Raw genomic sequence first — 6468 nt, 5'->3', positions numbered from 1 at the left:
TCATCAAAGTTTAGCTAGAATTGAATGCAAAATACTTAACCTGGCAGTTATGCACCACAGAGGGGATGTGGTATGAGTTATGAGAGTTGTGAGGCTATGGAGGAGGCCAAGGATAGTCATGTTGGAAAGGGAGTGGGAAGGGGAATTAAAGTGGATAGTGACTGGGAGGTCCAGTCAGCCCCGTGGGCGCAGCTGACATGCTCGGCAACCCGTTCCCTAAGTTTACATTTGGTCTCCCCGATGTAGAGAATGAATAAAATGCATGCAAGTACAGACACCAAAGGAAACAGAATAGCGGCTGCTAGAGATAACGAGGATAGATTGAAGAAGTTGGGACTTTCTCCTTGAAGAGTAGAAGACTGTGAGGGGATTTTTATAGAGATTATCAAAATCATGAATGCACTGGGTAAATTAGAAAGGGGAAGCTGTTAGCTCACTCATAAGAGAGAAATAAAGAATGAAAGGACATTGACTTAAGTGATGTGAAAATGAAACAAGGGTGTTTTCAGGAAAAAAAGCCTTTTCACACAGAGAATAGTTAGGGCATGGAATGCACTACCTGAAAACATGGGGGAGACAGGTTCAATTGAAGCATTCAAGAGAGCACTTAATGATTATTTGGATAGAAATGGTTTGCAGGGAAATGTGGAAAAGGCAGGAGATTGGCACTAGGTGACCTAGCTGGTGCAGGCACAAGGGACTATATGGCCTCTTTCTGCACCATAACAATTCTGCGATTCTGTGATGTGGTGTCAAAACACAGAATCATCTCTAAGCTGCAAAATTGGCAGGATAGAAACACAGTTGGAGTGCATCATGATTGACAAAGAACATGCAAATGATTAAAAGAGCTACAATATCTTCCCAAATAAGACACTGGGCAGTGAACTACACTGGGGAGACTGGATGCCTCCTAGCAGAGCGCTTTAGGGAACATCTCTGGGACCCCTGCACCAATCAACCTCACCGCCCTGTGGTCCAACATTTCAACTCCCCCTCCCACTCAGCCAAGGACATGGAAGTCCTGGGTCTCCTTCACCACTGCTCCCTCACCACCCGATGCCTGGAGGAAGAACGCCTCATCTTCTGCCTCGGAACACTTCAACCCCAGGGCATCAATGTGGACTTCACCAGTTTCTTCATTTTCCCTTCCCCCACCTTACCCCAGTTCCAAACTTGCAGCTCAGCACTGTCCACATGACTTGTCCAACCTACCTATCTTCCTTTCCACCTATCCACTCGACCCTCCTCGCTGTCCTATCACCTTCATCCCACCCCCATTCACCCTTTTACTCTTTTCTACTTTCCCCCACCCTCCTCCCAGACGTATCACCTCATCCCCACCCCCACTCACCTATTGTACACTATGCTACTTTCTCCCCACCCCCACCCTCCTCTCATTTATGTCTCCACCCTTCAGGCACTCTGCCTGTATTCCTGATGAAGGGCTTTTGCCCGAAATGTTGATTTTCCTGCTCCTCGGATGCTGCCTGAACTGCTGTGCTTTTCCAGCACCACTCTAATCCAGAATCTGGTTTCCAGCATCTGCAGTCAGTGTTTTTACGTAGTGAACATGGAGTGTCGATGCCATAACTGATTGTAAAGAAAACAAAATGGCAGCAGATAAGAGGCAGAAAGAACCAAAAATGGTAGAAGCTCAAAGATCCTTATTGATCTTGATTAGAAAAACTGGTGAAGATTTGTCTGAAAGGTCATCAGGGAAAAGCTACAAAAGGTATTTGATGATGGAAATGAAAAGATGGAAAGTGCAACAAAAGAAAGGGGACTTTTAAATCAAGGGAAATAGAGCTCAAAAAGACAAAAAAACCCAAAAAGACAAAAGAAAAGTTTGCTAGAGAAAGATCCATGGTGAGAGACAAAAAAACTACAAATGCTCGAATCCAAAGTAGACAGGTAGGAGGCTGGAAGAACACAGCAAGCCAGGCAGCATCGGGAGGTAGAGAAGCCAATGTTTCAGGTGTAACCCTTCTTCAGGACTGGGGGTGGGTGTAGGGGAAGCTGCAGATAAAGAGCATGGCGGGGGGCAGGGTGGTGAAGTGGGATAGATGAAGACAGTTAGAGGGTATGTCCTTGTTGATCAATGGGATGAATGAATCCAGTAAATGGCTGGAAAGAGTGGAAGGGAGTGGGAGGGACTGGGAAGGAAAGTTTTTTTGAAATTGGAGAACTCAATGTTGAGTCCTATGGCTGTAGGCTGCTCAGGAGCAAGATGAGGTGTTGTTCCTTCAACTTATGGTTTGGTTCTTTGTGAGACTATGGAGGAGGCCAAGGATAGTCATGTTGGAAAGGGAGTGGGAAGGGGAATTAAAATGGATAGTGACTGGGAGGTCCAGTCAGCCCCTTGGGCCTGGCTGACATGCTCGGCAACCCGTTCCCTATGTTTACATTTGGTCTCCCCGATGTAGAGAATGAATGAAATGCATGCAAGTATGGACACCAAAGGAAACAGAATAGCAACTGCTAAAGATAATTAGGGAAATATATATATATGAGGATGCAGGTGGAGTAACGTTAGTGAAAGAATTTGTAATCAATAAGAGTTGGGGAATGCATTCGATGGATAAGGAATGAAGAAACTCACTTTCCAAAATTTGGGGAACATTTCATTAGATTGAAAGTAGTCAATTTAACTCCATTCTAACAAAGAGGGAGGGAGACAGAAAATAGGAAACTACAATTAGCTTAAAGTTTGTGATTTCGAAAATGTTAGAAGCTAATACTTAGGAGCATTTAGATGAATTCAAGGTAATCAGGCAGAGTTAACATTGATTATTCAAAGGAAAATCATGTTCAAACAACTAATTGGAGTCTTTTGAAGAAGTAACATCAGTGGTCAATAAAGCCAAATTAGTGAAAGTACTGTAGTTAAATTTCCAGAAGCCGTTTAATAATATTCTAAGATTATTAAGGAAAATAAAAGCTCATGATGTAGAAGATAGCATTTTGACAGGGACAGAAAATTGGTTAGCTGATAGGAAACAGACATAAAGCATATATTGGTCACGGTTGGTAAGTTGTCATGTATAATGTGCTACAGGGATCAGCACAGTGTCCCCAACTTAAAATTCATACAAATGACAAAGGCATGATTGCCAAATTTGCTGATCACACAAAAAAATGTCAGAAACTAAGTTGTGAAGAGGATCCAAGGAAAATATAAAGAGGTATAAATAGGTTGGGTGAGCAGACAAATGCTTTGACAGTTGGAGTATAACATGGACAGATGTGAAATTATCCATTTTGGCTGGAAGAATCAAGAAGAGACATATTATCTGAATGTTGAGAGATTGCAGAGGTCTGAGATACAAAGGGATTTGGGTGCCCTCACAGATGAATGGCAAAAGGTTAGTATGCAAGTACAGCAAGCAATCAAGCAAAATAAGCATGTTACCATTTATTGTGAGGAGAATTGAACACAGAGGTGGGGAGGTCATGTACCAATTATATGAAGCATAGATGAGATCACACCTGAAGTACTGTGTAAAGTTTTGGTAAACTTATTTAGGAAAGAATGACATTGTATCAGAGACAATTCAATGAAATTTTACTAGAATAATATCTGGGCTGGATTGGTTATCTTATGAAGAAAGACTTAGCCTCCATCTGCTGGAGTTTAGAAGTGTAAAAAGTGACTTTATTAAAACATATGTGATCCTGAGATGTGTTGACAAGGTGGATGTGGAAAGGATCTTTCCTCTCATGGAAGAATGCAGGAAGTAAGGAGTCATTCACTTACTTCACACAGACGGCTGACAGTCTTTGGAACTCCTTTCAAAGGTTGTGGAAGCAGATTATCTGAATATTTTAAGACAAGGTCAATAGATTCTTGATTAGCAAAGAGGTGAAAGTTTATTGGGAGGAGGCAGGAAGCTGGAATAATCAGATCAGCTTTGATCTTATTGAATGGCAGAGCAAGCTCAAGTGTCCGGGGGCCAATCCTGCTCCTAAGTTATATGTTTATAAGAAGAAAAACAAAGACTGAACAAGTAGCTATGAACTACATTCCCTCTAAATTTTTTGCTGCTTCATCGGCCTCCAAAGTTCACATGGAGCAGTGGTTTCTGGAACCGGAGATCAAGGTGTCGTTGATCAGACCTTCTGAGCAGCTATGTTAGCACATTGCTTTACAGATTGGAGGGAGCACTAGCTGCAAAATGAATAATAACATCCAGCATCATTATAGAAGAAATTAGTATAGCATGGAAAATGTTAGCATGGTGGATCAGAGCCCCAATGTGCTATCAACATTTTAAAATTGTAATTACCTTTTTTCAATAAAGAGGCCTGTTACAGACAATCAAAGACTGCAAATGTACACTCAGTGCTGTCTCTTAAAGTCATGAGTGGGTCCAATGGAATGTTGCACTTTTAGAGATAGTGAGGAATCTATCCTTCCTTCTATGAAAAAAATCAGCTCGTGCAATCAGTTGTTGTTTTTTGCCCTCCCAGAAAGGGATTAAAAATTGACTACAACTCTGGTCTTCCTATACTAGTGGGAGATGGTGCGCTAGTGAAAGAAGCTGTGGAAGTGAAAGGTGCTGTGATAGTGATCTGATGTTCATAAGTTCTACTCTGGATGTGACTGCTAGTGTACTGCGAAAGTCACAGTTGAAGGAACATCCACCAGTCACCCTGTACCGGCATGGAAAGTGCTAAAAGCCAATCATTCAGCAAGCCTGTCAGAAGTAAACAGGCCAAGAAGGACCCTTTTATTCTTTGTGCTGCCAGCCAACCACAGTCAAAATGAAACAAGACAAAAGCTTTCAAGTCACCTGCAAAAGCCAAGAACTCTGAAGTTGACTACCCAACTATTAATGTTCCATTGACTACTCTTCACAAACTGTCCAAAGAGATTGAACCATATATCTTTTAACTTTTTACTTTTCGGGACTCAGTTCTTATTCCTAATCTGTGTATGCGTGTGCCATGTTATTTATTCTTTTCACTTGTTTGTTAGCTCAAGAAATGCCTGGATAAATTAGTTCCTTGTAAAATATAAATATATGTGGTCTGGGAGAAAAGCGTCCACCAAGGAGAGACTTTTAAAAAAAAACCTTGTTACCACCAATTGAGGCAATAAGTGAATAAAGAAGAGAAGCCAGTTCACCCCTCTTCACCCGGATACTTAAAAATTAGCGTTATCCATTTGGAAATACAAAAACTTGAGAAACGCTACCCGGGGCTTGCTTGAAACAGTTGGAATGCAAAAATGGTGAAGGTGTATGATTAGATGAGAATTATAGATATGTCTAGATGAATCATGGAATTCAGGTCCTGAACAAGCTGTTCAACTATTTTGTGATAAAAGGGAAAATCCCAAAGGGATGGAGGCAAAACATTTAGTTATCAGTTATTCTTAAATCTTATGGTCAGCATATCATCATTGTTTCATAGCATGTGATTTAACTGCATAAAAGTCTCACATTGTAATCCAACTGTTTAAAGAAAATAATGTGGAGAGGGGAATCCCCCTTCAATTCCATTTTAATTTAATCTCCTCCCTCATTCCCTATCATCCTCTAATTTTGTTACTTTCACTGTCCCTGGTGGGCAGTGCTTGTAATTCTTCAACAATTGGGTGACACAAGTATTTTGGTGGAGGTTCATAAAACAAATGTTGAATGATTGTCACTTTAGAAGGGCACTGCAGTGCATTGGTAATGTCCTTATCTCTAAGCCAGAAAGGCTGGGTGCATGTCCCGCCTCACATCCAAGGCGCATCTAAACATATTGATGAAACAAAGAGTATGGGGAAACAGTGGAATAGTGGCAATGTCACTCGACTGATGATTCAGAGACAAAGGCTAATGCACTGGGAACACAGGTTCAAATACCACAATGGCAGCTGCTGGTATTAAAATGGGCTTCTCTGGCGCAGTGGGAGTGTCCCTACTTCTGGGTCAGAGGTTCCCAAGCTCAAGTCCCAATGCACTCCAGACCTGTGTCATAACACATCTGAACAGGATGGTTAAAATGAAAGAAATAAGTCCTTCCTTGGTGGGGGGTTGGCTTCTGAACAGAGGAAGGTAGAAACTGATAATCTCATTGAATGGCAGAGCAGACTTGATGGATCACATAGCCTCTTTTTGCTCATGCATCTTACAGTATTGTGGTGAAATCAAGTCAAATCGGAGAATCTGAACGAAGAGAGCAATTTCTGAGGATGACATAATTAAGATGCGCAAAGTTAAAAATCGCACAACACCAGGTTATACTCCAACAGGTTTAATTGGAAACACACTAGCTTTCGGAGTGTCGCTCCTTCACCAGGTGATTGTGGAGGGCTCAATCCTAACACACAGAATTTATAGCAAAAATTTACAGTGTGATGTAACTGAAATTATACATTGAAAAATTGATTGTCTGTTAAGTCTTTCATCTGTTTGAATACCATGAAACTATCATTTAACTGCATAAAAGTCTCACATTGTAATCCAACTGTTTAAA

Source organism: Hemiscyllium ocellatum, chromosome 11 (assembly GCF_020745735.1).
Source record: "Hemiscyllium ocellatum isolate sHemOce1 chromosome 11, sHemOce1.pat.X.cur, whole genome shotgun sequence".
Taxonomy (NCBI): Eukaryota; Metazoa; Chordata; class Chondrichthyes; order Orectolobiformes; family Hemiscylliidae; genus Hemiscyllium; species Hemiscyllium ocellatum.
Note: the sequence above shows the minus strand (reverse complement) of the source record.